Raw genomic sequence first — 16,694 nt, 5'->3', positions numbered from 1 at the left:
ATATGATCAATAGAGTAAGAGGTAATGGAAATGTCTCGTCTTCGTATGAACCCCCACTCTCTTCAGTGATTTTTAAATGATATGCTTGGACGTCTAGAATCTAAATATGAAGTTTACTCGAGAGAACCAATAGTGTAAAATAAAATTGGAAAACTATGTTGGTCTTCCTACAAAGCCCCAGTCTACCTTTTTCTTTTCTTGCTAGTGGCTTTACGTCGCACCGAAACAGATAGGTTTTACGTCGACGATGGGATAGGAAAGGCCTAGGAGTTGGAAGGATGTGGCCGTAGACTTAATTAAGGTACAGCCCCAGCATTTGCCTGGTGTGAAAATGGGAAACCATGGAAAACCATCTTCAGGGCTGCCGACAGTGGGATTCGAACCCACTTTCTCCCGGATGCAAGCTCACAGCCGCGTGCCCCTAACCGCACGGCCAGGTACTAGTCTCTTAAGTGATTTTTAAATGATTTGCATATCAAAACTCGCTCTTGGACGAGTAGACTCTAAATATGAAGTTTGGTCGAGATATAACCAATAGTGTACGAAAAATTCTTCTGGTCTTCCTTTAAACTCCTAGTCTATTCAGTGATTTTTAAATGATATGCATATCGAAATCTGATCATGGATCAGCAGACTCTGAATATGAAGTTTGGTTGAGATCTACTCAGCCGTTTACCCGTGAGGGTAGACAAAGGCAAACTGACAAACAAACAGACACGAAAGCTAAAAACTACCGATACGATTTTGAATACACCTAAAACGGATAAATATATCAACATTTTGTTAAATGAATGACAGTACAGACAACGGACCTCTGGAATTTTATTTATAAGATATTGCGTGGTGTAGGTCTTTCAATTTAATCTAAGAGTATGAAGCCGTATTATGAATATCTGTGATAAAGACTACACACAGACCCACACACTCACACCATTCCTCGATCCAGACGAGTTAACCAATGAAGGTTAAAATCCCCGTTACGGCATACAATCGAATCTGGGAACCTTTAGACATGATGTCAGCACGCTAAGCATTTATCCATGAAGCTGGACTAAATTGAGTGAGTGACTTCATTTTGTTTTTTCGTGACTCAAATATTAAATATTAAATTGGACTGTCTTCCAGTTTATGTGCTGTATGATCACAAAATATCAACCATGGGTGTACCATAGTGGCTACAATCTCCTGATCAATCCCTCGCTTTCTCGAAGTGTCGTCATATGCGTAGCACCATGGCGAACTCCGGCGAGGAAGACGTGAACGATGGTACGAATTCAGAAAAAAGAAAGATAAATAATGCATGGTGGTTAAAAAATCAACCGAAGAACAAAATGTGAACGAAACAGAATACAAAGGTTTCGTGATCATTAAGGAGATCTCAAATGACTTTGTATTTCGTAAGAAATCGAAAATTATGTGGTTTTGTTCCCTGTCCAGTTAACCACTTCATATTACGTTCTGATACACTCTGAACGGAATGAAAGGATAAAAAATGCTTCATATACCATTTTCTTTTAAGCCAACAATCGGTAAAAGTATGACCTTCAGTACATTCACCATGGGGACTAAGTCCTGCTTACATGGTTCCATTTAGCTAGCAACAACACAGACTGATGATCCATACAGTCATTCATTTCTCCACTTAAACATAACGTTAACAATGATTTGTGATCATGTTGTGTGGCTAATTCCAAATGAAGCACATATCACAAAATTGCCTTAAGTTGACCCGCTAGCTTACATTAAAATTTGTATGCTAATTTTTGTATAGAGATTTTAGTTATTAAGAAGCCAAATGAACGTCACTTTTATTTGCAGTGAATACTGGAAATCTAAACCGAAATATGCACAAGTCGTATTATTTGTAATCTGCAATCCCATCTAAATTCGTATTGTTTCGTCATGAAGGTGTTCAACAGGAAGAAGCTAAATACTATTGGATTAATTAGTTTTGAGTTTCGAACAAATAGTGTCCATGATTTATGGACTCTCATACTCACTGCGCGGAGGGAAGATTCCCCAGGAACGTATCTAGAACCTCTCTGATTCGATGTCACAAAGTTGAAAGGCGTGGAGCTTCCTTCATGGTGTTGCATTTTCATAAACATTAGTGTATATAGCTTGAATTAATTTCAGCTATTAAGAGTTCTTAAAAGCTGCAATGCTGTAAATGCTGTAATTATAATTTGACTACTCATTTTATATTTAAAACTAACACTGCCTTCAATGTCAACCCGAAGTTGACAACATTTTGGTGACCATACTCTTTCGTTGGAAATTAACAGGGAGCCTCAGGATGGTTTACTTTTGGAATGATCAGTTCTAAGAAATTTAATGACTACCCGAATTGTATAAAATTGCCGTACTTTTTATCATAGCCTACATTCAGTTACATAATTTTCTCTTGAAAATATGCAACAAGGACATGAAACCGAATAAAAGTTTCACATTTGTTACATTATTTCTTGTATCATTTTTTCCTGAACAACATATGAATTACGTCTACATCATTAATCCAATAAATAGTATGTGTAAGTTATATTGTAGCCTTCCTATTGCTTTCAACCTGTTAAAAGTTAGATACGCGTTATTTTAAGTTCGCCGACGATATTGAATTTGTAGCAGTCCTCTTGCCTACTAGCGACCAAAGGGATCCCTCCATGCTCGAAGTAAAGCATGGGAGATATACAAGAGAAACGAAGATACGAACGTAGAAAGGTTACACACGATATTTAAGTCGTGAGCTTCTGAAGGGCAACAGACCGCGTAAAAATGAAGGGCACGTACCCAGTCAAATCGCGAACGGAAGCAAAGGACAAATGATGGTCAGGTTACAGGGAGGAACCTGTGATTGATATCTATGTGTTCTACTAGTTCAGGGGGAAGGAAACGGTCGTGTTGTAAGTACGCCGTGCTAGTAGAACCGTGACTATGGTGCTCAAAGTTACTTGTTTGTGCTGGCTAGGTACAGTGAGTGAAAGTGAAACTCATACGCAACTGTAACTAGTATGTGTTTTTGATAGACATATGGACAATAATTTATGTTCATATTTTATGTGTGGATCAATACGCGCATTTCTTGAATTATTAAGTCATCACAGGCTGTTTTGCGTATCCCTGACTTAGCAAGATATAACATATTCTTTTTCTATATGTTGCTGGGGCACGAGAAAATGAAATTCATACAGTCCTGCATCGGCAGGTAAGAGGGCAGTATAAATGTTGTACATTTGTGTTTCAACACCACATTGTTTGTTGTCGATAGTTGTGAAGTACAGACCAGTTCTGGTACTATCACGGGGTTTCAAAAATCACAATCTCCGAAAGAAGAAAGAGAAGTGATGAATTTTCATTATAAGAGAGGAAAATCACACCAAGGAAATGGTAAATTTTTAAACAGGAGTCAAGCAACTGTACAATGTGTTATAAATACATTATTAAAACACACGGAGCATTAAAAGAGACAAACTGAGTGGAAGAAAAATGTTAACTTCAGGAAGAAACTTTGGTTAGTAAGACACGTGAAGAAAAATTCAGCGATTAGTGCTCCGAAACTTACTGCAACGGCTGAAGATCATATCAACAAGGGAGCACATCCAGACTCTATTCTACTTATGCTAAGGAAAAGTAACATGAATGGAAGAATAGCCAGGAAAAAAATATGTGTTAACAAGATTAACAAGATGAAAACGTTGATTTTCGTTAAGGAATATACACAAAAAGATTTTGACATCTGGAAGATCGTTATTTTTTCAGACGAGAACAAATATAATCTCTTCGGATCAGACGTAAAGGTTACTGTCTGGAGAAAACTAAATGTGGAAACTAGCAATTTACGACCAAGCGTCAAACATGCTGGGGGTAGTGTAACTGTCTGGGGATGCATGTTAGCCAGAGGACCAGGACAAAATGGCTCAACATGCGTATCTAAATATACTGAAAGGATATTTACGACCAGAGCTCAAAAGCTTGGAATACTCGATCGATTTACTTATTACCAAGATAATGATCGGAAGCACAAAACTCATAAAGTACGGATGTGGCTGCTGTATAATTGCCCAAAAGTACTTGAGACACCTCCACACTCACCAGACTTAAATTTGATAGAAGATCTATGACACTGCTTGGAAGTAGCGATTAGAAAACACCAGATTTCGAACAAAGATGATCTGAAAGTGGCTTTATGTGAAGAATGGGAGAAGATATTTCTATCTTATTCCAAAACGATGGTAAAATCTATGCCTAACGGAGTGAGAGCCGTAAAAGGTGCTAAGAGGTATCCTACAAAGTATTGACTGTTAGAAAGGTTGTGTTGTTAGAGATCGCTGAGGAACTACTTGAAGGTGTATGAGTTTAACTTTGGCCTGTTTCATGCACGTTTAAGAATAACGTATTAATATTCTTCGTACGTACAAGAAATATAAATTGATTTACTTTGTACACGCATGCACGGAAATGGTGTCCCGATACAAACAAAGCATGGCGTCACCCCACCCACTCGCTGCATTGCTGCAAGTAGAAACCCGCTACAAAACTGTTGTGATTTTAATTGGCACAGTGGTGGATGTATAGCAATTCACGCACTGTGCCTTCAGCACTACCAGTTCACTCCCTCCCCTCTTTTTTGGTACTGGAGCGGCCTTCGACATTACCCCTTCATCCCCTGCCCTCCTTTTCAGTACTGGAGTGGGGCAGTATTGATTGTTTAAGTCGGGACACCATTTCTGTGCATGCGTGTACATTAGTAGAGAAATATATGTTTGTTAAAACAGAACAAAGACTAAAATAAAGTATCCTTTTTAAGGTGAATCGAAATAAACAAGTCGTTCCCTAGTGTATGAGTTTCAGTTTGACTCACTGTAAACAGGGTAGTCGGAAACAACGTGAACTGAGTATATAAGCGATAGAGGGTTGGTCATACTGATAGATAATTGGAAACAGTTACGTCAGTATTTAGCGACGTTGTCATTTTATCAGCTGCTGAATTTAGCCAATCAGATTGCTTAACGGGCGACTTTCAAATGAGCTTTACAAGGCGGTGTTGCTAAATCTCCACGTGGCTTGGTCGGGCTTGAGAGCCATGCCATGAAATGAGCATCAAACACTCGTGGGTTTCAGCTAGTGCCACCATAGCTTGCTTGCTACGGGCCGAGCCTATCAGCAGGGAGGTCCTTGTTCTGGGTCTCCCCTGGAGAAGTTTATTTCTTCTATTGGCTCTCTCAAGCCGGTCATAAGTCACGTGCGGATTTAGCAACACTGCCTCGCAAAGCCCGTCTGAAATCGCCAGCAAAGCGATCTGATTGGCTAACTTAACAGTTGACGAAATGTCAACGGCGCGAGTTAATGACGTTACCGTTTCAAATTACCAGTCAGTATTACCAACCCTCTAACTCGATTCACGTTGTTTCCGACAACCCTATTTACGTCATTCAATACTTCACATGTAGGAAGTGTCATACACTCTCGAACTGAGAACATCGATAGTGGTGAATTCCCTGGCAGCTATAACAATACATCGTTCAATAAGTGGCCCATCACAAAAATAACATAAAGACCTGGCAATTTCTAGTGCTGCCTCATAACTTACATGCAATGAAATTTCTGCCATGCTACCACACTCGCCCTCCATTTCCTCTTCTTGCCATGTGACTCTCTTCCAATCTTTTGCATCTCTGCAATACATTCTTCATTTTCAGGAGTTGAATACGCTTTATCATGAAGTGTATTAAAGTGATGCTGAAGGTTAAATCGTTTCAGCACTTGCATTTTTGTGACAAATTAAAAGAAATGTACCATCACCACATTCCTTGAAGGAAAATGTAGCTTGTCATTCAAAACTGAAATACTATGTTGGCGTGAAATTCCTTCGCTTAGCGACTTCCCTTCCATGACCAAACGGCGCTGTTATCCCAGCCACTGAGGACAAACTGTGTTCTCCCACAGCTCAGCACGGTGTTGGAAACGTGCGCATCGTACAATGGAGAGCGAGTTTGTTTTCCCTGTATTACGGCAGTAATGTAACTAAATGACAAACTTCTTCCTTTTAAATGGAATCTCTGCTTCCTTTTTTACCTGTTAGAAACACGCTTTCCTCCAAATCCGTTAGATTCATGGGAATATTAAAGGATTTACATTTGAATTATAGAGGTAGTATGGTGAAGAGGACGACAGAGAGTAGCGTGATCGAACTGGGAGCACCGGTGTCAGGAACGACATGAGCATCAGGGAGTGTGGCGTGAGTAATTGAAACAGGCCTGGAGATCCCGCGGGACCTCTACAGATAGCCCGCCCTCTCTCCCTTTACTGCACGACACACAAGTACAATGGGCCTCAGTTCGGAAACTATTCCAGCGTTTCCAATATGTAATAGATTTGAATTGGAAGTTGGGAAACCTCCGAGGAACTTTGAATTATGTTACTCCATTGTCATCTTTTCAGGGTATTCACTTGCCATTGTGGTCGCTCCTATAGTGTGAACAAAAGACATCACGCCAAAGTGTTCGGATAGGAAGACAAGCATTGATACTCTGCAAATGCCCCCCGTGAGAAGTAATTTTATTGTAAAATAACTATATGAAAGCGATTCCATTCTATTGAGTTAGTAAAATCTTCAATTTAAGACAGGCCCTCTTACATTTTCATTAATCTATTTACGGCATCAGATTCAGATTTAGGGCGCTGCGCACCATGCGTGCATTACAGTTAAACTTTTACTAATTGAGTTCTGTTTTGTAAAGTATGTTGACTTTACGTGTAACATAATTAAACTACACGTTCATAGTATATTAATAGAATCTGCTCTTAAATTTAACGACCCATTGGCGTATTAATAATTTCATTGTTTACTGGTCTGATTTTAATCGCAAATTTCATATCCCATGGGAATAGAAATAGACGTTGGATGCTGGGAAGAATTGAGAGAAAGAAGACGAGCTGCTCGACTAAGTGGTATGTTCCGAGCTGTCAGCGGAGAGATGGCGTGGAATGACATTAGTAGACGAATAAGTTTGAGTGGCGTCTTTAAAAGTAGGAAAGATCACAATAGGAAGATAAAGTTGCAATTCAAGATGAAAAATTGGGGCAAATATTCATTTATAGGAAGGGGAGTTAGGGATTGGAATAACTTACCAAAGAAGATGTTCAATAAATTTCCAATTTTATTGAAATCATTTAAGAAAAGGCTAAGAGAACAACAGATAGGGAATCTGCCACCTGAGCGAATGCCCTAAATGCAGATCAAGATTGATTGATTGATTGATTGATTGATTGATTGATTGATTGATTGATTGATTGATTGATTGATTGATTGATTGATTGATTGATTGATTGATTGATTGATTGATTGATTGATTGATTGATTGATTGATTGATTGATTGATTGATTGATTGATTGATTGATTGATTGATTGATTGATTGATTGATTGATTGATTGATTGATTGATTGATTGATTGATTGATTGATTGATTGATTGATTGATTGATTGATTGATTGATTGATTGATTGATTGATTGATTGATTGATTGATTGATTGATTGATTGATTGATTGATTGATTGATTGATTGATTGATTGATTGATTGATTGATTGATTGATTGATTGATTGATTGATTGATTGAAAGACAAACACGGGAAATAAAATGTGCTTAATCACTCGACTCAGTTCTTCTTTGCCACATTACTTGTTCAATGGTGTCATAGATCATACCGCGGGTTCAAAGCAAAATACGTAAAGTCAAAAATCATATATTTAAGAAAATAAGTTTTTGAAGTTTTCGCAACGTTTCACTGTTACTTTCGAATGACTTTAAAACTCGTGTCCTGTGCTTATGTTAATCATGTTGTTGTTTGATTGCTTAAAATATGCTATATGTTACTGACTGGTAGTTGAATTCGAGATTCGCTTGGAGTTTTCCCCTTCACCTTGTACCTACCACGGATTACCTCTGGTTCCTCAGTTGCTTCCCATAAGCTCATGTCAACTTGATATATGAATATACCTCAAGGGATTGTAACGCCGTAACTTGGACATTTCACCCTGCTTCAATTACACTGACTGACAGACCAAATGCAACACCAAGAAGGAGTGGTTCGAAAGGGATGAAAGTTGGGGAAAAAAACAGAGACGGCACGGACGAATAATTGATGTTTATTTCAAACCGATATGCAGGTTACACAATGCGCACGGCATCGACTCAGTAGGATGTAGGACCACCGCGAGCGGCGATGCACGCAGAAACACGTCGAGGTACAGAGTCAATAAGAGTGCGGATGGTGTCCTGAGGGATGGTTCTCCATTCTATGTCAACCATTTGCCACAGTTGGTCGTCCGTACGAGGCTGGGGCAGAGTTTGCAAACGGCGTCCAATGAGATCCCACACGTGTTCGATTGGTGAGAGATCCGGAGAGTACGCTGGCCACGGAAGCATCTGTACATCTCGTAGAGCCTGTTGGGAGATGCGAGCAGTGTGTGGGCGGGCATTATCCTGCTGGAACAGAGCATTGGGCAGCCCCTGAAGGTACGGGAGTGCCACCGGCCGCAGCACATGCTGCACGTAGCGGTGGGCATTTAACGTGCCTTGAATACGCACTAGAGGTGACGTGGAATCATACGCAATAGCGCCCCAAACCATGATGCCGCGTTGTCTAGCGGTAGGGCGCTCCACAGTTACTGCCGGATTTGAACTTTCTCCACGCCGACGCCACACTCGTCTGCGGTGACTATCACTGACAGAACAGAAGCGTGACTCATCAGAGAACACGACGTTCCGCCATTCCCTCATCCAAGTCGCTCTAGCACGGCACCATGCCAGGCGTGCACGTCTATGCTGTGGAGTCAATTGTAGTCTTCTGAGCGGACGCCGGGAGTGCAGGCCTCCTTCAACCAATCGACGGGAAATTGTTCTGGTCGATATTGGAACAGCCAGGGTGTCTTGCACATGCTGAAGAATGGCAGTTGACGTGGCGTGCGGGGCTGCCACCGCTTGGCGGCGGATGCGCCGATCCTCGCGTGCTGACGTCACTCGGGCTGCGCCTGGACCCCTCGCACGTGCCACATATCCCTGCGCCAACCATCTTCGCCACAGGCGCTGCACCGTGGACACATCTCAGCCCGATCACCATACCCCTCGTAAAGTCGTCTGTCTGCTGGAAATGCCTCCGTTGACGGCGGCCTGGCATTCTTAGCTATACACGTGTCCTGTGGCACACGACAACACGTTCTACAATGACTGTCGGCTGAGAAATCACGGTACGAAGTGGGCCACTCGCCAACGCCGTGTCCCATTTATCGTTCGCTACGTGCGCAGCACAGCGGCGCATTTCACATCATGAGCATACCTCAGTGACGTCAGTCTACCCTGCAATTGGCATAAAGTTCTGACCACTCGTTCTTGGTGTTGCATTTGCTCTGTCAGTCAGTGTATATTGATCGTTTTTCATTATTAGTATCACTACTGTTGGCCCTGACAATACTATTCATCGCAACCCTAAATAACTTCCGCATTCGTCGCAAATAGCACCAGCACCCTGACAAACTACCAGCAGAGTTTATATCCCTAAACTTCCCCTCTAAACGTTACAACTGCTACCAGAGCATCACCTCTGGTAACAGTAACACATTTAAGACTAAACTTATCAGCTTATTCTGAAGGTGATATAAGTTCCAAAATGCAAAGTAAGTTACTACCAATGAATGCGAAACATGGCATGAAAAGGCAACAACAACAACAATTGCCAACTACGTTTAAACTTGTTCAAACAATAACAATTATTTCTTCTGATTGGAGTTATGTTTTATGAAGGCCCCTCGCGGGCATAGCATGTAAAACATGTATGTTCAAAAGTGTATCGATCCCTCCATTCGTTGCCAACATCCAAAACTTTTCTACTCCTAGCAACAAAAATTATTCCAGACAAAACTCTAATAATGTCCTCATTTGATGTTGCATTATTATTATCATCACTGTTGCTGGCCTTGAGTGGTGGTGGTGATTATTGTTTTAAGAGGAAGTACAACTAGGCAACCATCCTCTTTATAACTCTAATCAGAGGGAAAATATTGAAGGGATCCGACACTTCGAAAAATGAAGATATCGGCCAAAGGAAGACAAGGGCCACGAAGGGCGTGAAAATGAAAGACTCCCTAGCCCTCGCAAACCTAATAGCGTCGGGGTCGGAAAAGAACAAGACTTGACCAAGAGAGGTCGGATAGGATAGATGAAAGTGAGGAGCCTGGCACCAGTAAATGGAAACAATGCCAGGACTCAGCTAAGGTCCCCGTGGTCGCCAACCCACGTTCCAAAGTTCAGAGCCCCTGGGGCCCCTTTTAGTCGCCTCTTACGACAGGCAGGGGATACCGTGGGTGTTATTCTACGAGCCCCACCCACATGGGGGATTGCTGGCCTTGACCACACTATTCATCGCAAGCCTAAATAACTTCCGCATTCGTCGTAACTGACGGCAGCATAAAGTGACCTTAACTCACAGTTAACCAGTAGACTGCAGAAAACTCAATATTCCTGCATTCGTTTCATTTCCAGTGTGAAACCGCATCAACATATCACTTCATATCTTAACAAACTGCCTATGCCAAACCTGCAAACGAGAAGGTAACTTCATGCCCATTGTCAACTACACAACATTTTGAGTACTTAACAAGCAGGTTCACCAAGTGGCGAGAGACTCATCAACTCAACACCCGCTCCCACAACATCACCGCGCACACTACCAAACGAATATCCCACTCCTTTACAACAGGTGCTGCGCGGGTCTGGAACTCCATACCAGACGAGTTATGGAGCCTGACTTCAGGCTCGTCGTTCACAAACCAGTATAAGAAATACTTAATTTCCATTTAATAGCTGCTCTTATTACTGTTATGTTGTCGTTATGACCATCATTATTTATGTTATTAGCAGCATATAATTAATACTATTGAGCCTCCATGGCTCAGTTGGAAACGCGCCAGCCTCTCACCGCTGGTTTCGGTGGTTCAAATTCCGGTCACTTCATGTGAAATTTGTGCTGGACAAAGTGGAGGCAGGTTTTTCTCTGGGTGCACCGGCTTTCTCTGTCATCTTTCATTCCACCAACACTCTCCAATATCATTTTATTTCATCTTTCAGTCACTGCCCCAGAGGAGCCGGACAGACTTCGGCAGCCGGCACAGTTAATATCCTTGCCGCTGGAAGGCGGTTTCATCCATTCCATTCGTAACTCGGCCGAATGACTGGAAACAAGTTGTGGATATTATAAATGTTATTAACTTTATTAACAGTTACCTTCATGTTATGGTTCAATTCTTGAAATTATATCTTAGTTACTTTAATTGTGTCAGTTTCATGTAGTTGATAACTTTCGTTTGACGATGATAATAATTGTACCGGGCGGTACACCTCCACGCCGCTAATTCAAACTTTGCGCCAGTTGAAAATCCTCTGCTGGAGGAAGTACGAACTTCATCTAATGTATTAATTTTCAAGTTACCCAGAAGATGTCACTACTTGGAAATTTTGAAGTTTCTGAACTGGGTCGTTTTCGACGTATTTTTGTTTTGCTTGTAGTAAGAAGTGTGAACTTTCTCTTCTAGAGGACACTACTGAAGAACTACAATAGTGCACCCTAGTGCAAGGTGAAAGAACTGTTTTTTGGAGAAATTTTTATTTCAAAAGTTTGTTTCTTATTAAATTTCTTTCTGGTATTATTTAAGTTGGCTGCATACCCCTTTCTTTCCCTTTGTTTCGAATTTAGCCAATCCCGAATTTCTTTAATTAATTTATGACCAATAAGGGGTTTCTTCTGCAAATTGGATATGCTGCTTAGCCCTAACCAATAAAATGATTGTGGGAGGGTGTTCTCATTCCAAAAACACCTCGAACTTTCCGCGAGAGGATATAAACTGCTGATTTTCTGGTCTCTGCGCCACTTCTGTTCCATCTTTCAGTGTGTAAAGTACCTAGCAGGGGGCGGGAAGCGCCTCTTTCTTCGGGCAGCAGTTCATCAACCAGGTAATGGCCGTTTAATAACTTCTTTTCTTGCTAGCTCAGCAGTTTAACTCTCGGGGCGGGTCCGAAGCTTTTTCACCATGTAACCTTTCACTAAAATGTAAAGACACTTAGTATCTATTCTATCTTTGAAACCACATATTGGGATAGAGAGTGCTTAACCCTCTCGAGCTCCCACTCATATTGTTTTGAGGTGAACTTATATTTCACAACCTATTCTTCCTTAATGTAATGTAAATTGTTCTTTTCTAAAGTCACCTCTGTAGTATGGGATTAGCCCTTGCATTAACGGCCTAGAGCCAGATTAGGTTTTAAACAAGTGTATTAGGAGTGCGAATCGCCTCCTCTCAAACTGGTATTTTAGAGGCCGTGTAATTAACCTTTTCTCACTTAATAGGCCTCGGTAGGTTGGGTATTGTACCCCTGTGTTTATGTCCTTGGAGGACAGCTTGAAAGTAGAATTTGGAGTGGCCTATGGTAGGCTTGGATTTTAAGAGCGGGTTGCTCTTTCTTAAAAATTTGTTTTTGCGTGCCTCGAGGAGGCTTTACTGTGAATGGGGTATGAATGGGGTTTCTGCCCCTCTGTTGAAACTTGTTTTGGGGTAAAACTGGGCTAATTGCTCAAGAATTGTGAATTTGGGGCTCGAAGCCCAAATCCTGTAAATACTGTAATTGTACCTTATTGCCTTGCTACTCTATACCTGCCATTCTTGTTATTTCGTGATTTTGCAAAGAAAATATAACCTTGTTAAATTTTACATTAACTTTAATTTCGTAGTTTGAGACCCGTTCACGCCCGCACCTTCTTTCACCTCTACCTACCACAAAAACTCGGTAACAATAATAATAATAATAATAATAATAATAATAATAATAATAATAATAATAATAATAATAATAATAATAATAATAATAATGGTTTTACGTTTTTACGCTTTTTGTTGTGCCATAGGGTCGGAAATTTGTCTCTCAAGAGTTCTTTTACGTGCCAATAAATTTACAGATTAGTCTTCGCTTATTGTAAGAGAAGGCTTTATAGCCTAAACTACGCCAAGCAAAACTAAATAAACGTTAAACAAATTGAAGTAACTCAATCGTAAAGGTACCAGTGTTTTATCCCACAGCGGCTTGGGATCACAGTTGGAAACCACACGTCTCTCTGGCTAATGAGATTTGAAGCGGTGATTTGTGGCGTGAAGGTGAGAGGGTGGCGGCCGTTGCATATAAATCGATCTTTCTCGGCTTTTGTGTTATTGCGGGAGAACGCAGGACCGCGGGAAACATGGTCAGGACAGTCGGTAATGGGGCCAAGACACACCTCCGCCTCCTTAATGTAAAGCTGCAAGGTTAGTAAAACTAACCACTGTTGAGCCACTCTTCTTGGTGGACACCAGTGCAAGCTATCCTATGATAAGCACAATGTATTGCCAATATACAGGTGCATATGTCCCTTCACTTGCTATATATGCCCTCCTAGTCTTCCATGATCAAAATTACCATTAGCAAACTTTAATTGAAGACTGGACATCAATAATGGGCTAAGTGCCAAAAAGTTGATTTTGAGTTATTCAATTTTTTTTGTTGTCAAAAATCTTTTGATAAAGAACCTTAACCATATTTTTTATTTAATATCTAGGGTAAGATTCATATTCCTATTGAATTTTTTTCTTAATTTCCTTTCTCGTATGAATAAAACATAAAATTTTACTCAGCAAAATGTAGAACGTTTTAAGTGCCACATTTTTGGTCAGCAAAAACGAGGTAAGTGCCAATGAAAAATCTGAACCTTTTATTAATTTTAACTGTTTATTTTAGTAATTCTACAATAATAAAAAGTGTCCAAGTACATTTTCAAGCATTTAATTACAGTTTACCTTTTTTTACGTCTAGTTAGAAAGTCCTAGTATAATTTTTCTAAGAAAACAAAACAATTTTAATTGATTAATTCTTCGAAGAATACTCGATTCTCTTCCTTCAAATCTCTTCTTCTCAGCTGACAAGTGTTTTTGACACGGGTGTGATGGTAAAACCAAGTTCTTGATTGTATTAGTAGTAACCCTTTTCTTGAGAACCTTGCAAGTGCTCCATGCTTCAAATTCATTAAATATTGTTCTCTTCTTGACGAATCCGGGTGCGGCTGTTTGAACTTTAATCCAGCTGCATTTGGAAATATTTAGTTTTGTCGTATTGATGTATGAATCAGCTGCTCTTTTTAAAATCAAAGAAGTCATCAGGTTGAAGCATAGTAACCGTAAATGGATTGTTCGGTGTTGCATTCACCATAAGTTTGACCAGGTCAGGAACTTGACAATTTTCAACCCTTTTACGTTTCTCGATCTGTGCAAAATCTATGTCACAAGATAAAACTGAATGGCCAGAGACTAAAAGTTTATGGTTTTTCTCGTCATACTTGCCAGTAATCGTCACGTAAATCCAAAGAAACATCATCATTTCGTTCTTGTTCTGGCCATTGCAGTTATCAGACTAGACATTAAGTTTTCGTTTCGTCATAAATTCAGGACTACCGAGTGCTTTAAACAGACATGGAGCAATTTCATTACCGCCTCGACCACCTCGTGCCACAAGTACGACGAGCCCCTTTGTTGTTGTCACCTACATGGACACACAGATTGTAGCATGAAAGCTGAGGGGAATAAAACATTGATTCTCCCTTCTTTCTATTTTGCTTGTGTCACTGTTTAATTCCATCGTTCTTAAAATGTACTATCACAAATTAAAACTCTCAACAGGCTTTTCTCAAAAGAATTATGTTAAAATTCACAGCGATATTGTTGTCTTGACGCTCAGAATCAACAGTAAAAGCTCGGTGGCACATAGCCCGTAATAGCTTCACCAGCGGCCCGGCACATACCTCTTATGCCATATCTCGGGCCTTGTATGCACTATAATCATGGTCATGCCAGATAGCGCGCTTTATAGGTTGTTGGCAATGGCACAGAGCTCACTTTTTTGGGTCTAAACATTTTTAATTGTTTTGGCACTTAGCCCGTTATTGATGTCCAGTCTTCAGTTTATTGCTTCCGTTTAAAACTAAATAAATTCAGGTAACTCAATCGTAATGTTTCGCCCCATTAATTCAGACTTTCGCCATCAAGTAATCGATAATGCGTATGAGTCACAAAGAACAATAAGAGGAGAAAAACCACTAAGTCCAAATGTCACTGATCAGATTACAATTACATCTGCTTCAAAGCACTACGTCATTTAATATATTTCAACTAAATGAAATTTCTTCCTTACGAATTCGCAAGAAGACGAAAATAGTTAAACCTTAATAACGAAATAACCTCTTACGAATTAATGGATAACAAGTGAAAATAGCGGAATACATCTCGTAGGGTAGTATGAAAATGGCAGAAACAGAAAATGTGACTTTACGTGTTTTAGCTTTCGGTCATTGAGCGATGAGGATCTTCTAAATGTAATGGATTTCATCTACGATGTGGCCACTATTGGACAAGACATGGAACCGGTAGTTTACAGCAATTTAAAGCCTCTGCATCAACGTAGGGAAGTGCGTTTTAATAGTATTGCTTTCCAAAGAGAGAAGCTTTGGACTGAGCATTGAAAACTATATCATGGTTAATAAACCACTTTTGACTTCTTTTGACGATAATATTCTCCACCTGCAGAGAAATGAAATTATTCGCTAACTGAATTGTAATTACCTTCAACTCGGCTGGAAGTTTGCAGAAAATAAGAACACTTTTCAGGCGCACCTTTCCCTATCCCTTCTTCAAGCTAATCAAAATTTCTTCTGAACTCTTCAATATGTCAAGATTTACCTCAGCCATAGACGCCTATGAGGGATTCGGTGTACTGTCATCTAATACGCTTGGAGTAAAACGGAACGTCGAAACTGATTAACAGACAGCCAGATGGTGTCTTTATACGGTAACTGAAGCCGTCCGACATGATTATTTTATTATTATTATTAATTCATAAATGTTCTCGCATAATTTTGCCAATGGTGCCGACGTCAGAAAATCACGAAGAGAATTACTGTATGGTGTGTACCGACATGAAATGTAAGTGCATGAGACTGTATTGTGCCGAAATGAAGATTTAGAGAAGACACTCAACATGAGGCCAACAATAAAATGTTATAGAGAGAAATAACATCTGATAACCATTGCAATATTCGGTTTGATTATTGGTGACAGATTTCGATTGCCGAAAGTTTTCATGGCAAGCCTTGCAATAAATAAACTAAGGGATTCTACTGGAATACTGAGACATCACTTCTTCGTTCAGTAATATCGCCATTAATTGCTGGGATTTTTCTTTGCAATTTGTTTTACGTCGCACCGACACAGATAGGTCTTATGGAGACGGTGAGATATGAAAGGCCTAGGAATAGGAAGGAAGCGACCATTTGCCTGGTGTGAAAATGGGAAACCACGGAAAACCATCTTCAGGGCTGCCTGCAGTGGGGTTCGAACCTACTATCTCCCGAATACTGGATACTGGCCGCACTTAAGCGACTGCAGCTATCGAGCTCGGTAATTGCTGGGATTAAGAAAGCATTTGACCAAATTTCAGCGCTGATCTTTGACTGCTGAATTTAACGTACTTTAATCGCCGCATTGAATGGTATGACGTATAGAACAATTCTGAAACGGTGTTTATTCCTAAAAGTGAAGTAATTGGCAAAATAAAATTTGAAGAA

The 16,694-nt window shown here is 40.3% G+C and overlaps 1 protein-coding gene across 1 annotated transcript in view; it reads left to right on the top strand.

Annotated features, from left to right (window-relative positions):
- The window catches only part of LOC136872284 (neuropilin-1-like), a 534,693-nt gene that overhangs the window by 31,737 nt on the left and 486,262 nt on the right, over positions 1 to 16,694 (top strand). The gene's annotated exons all lie outside the window — the stretch shown is intronic.

The sequence above is a fragment of the Anabrus simplex genome, chromosome 4 (genome assembly GCF_040414725.1).
Source record: "Anabrus simplex isolate iqAnaSimp1 chromosome 4, ASM4041472v1, whole genome shotgun sequence".
NCBI classification, from domain to species: Eukaryota; Metazoa; Arthropoda; class Insecta; order Orthoptera; family Tettigoniidae; genus Anabrus; species Anabrus simplex.
Note: the sequence above shows the minus strand (reverse complement) of the source record. Positions and strands in the feature narration are given on the sequence as shown.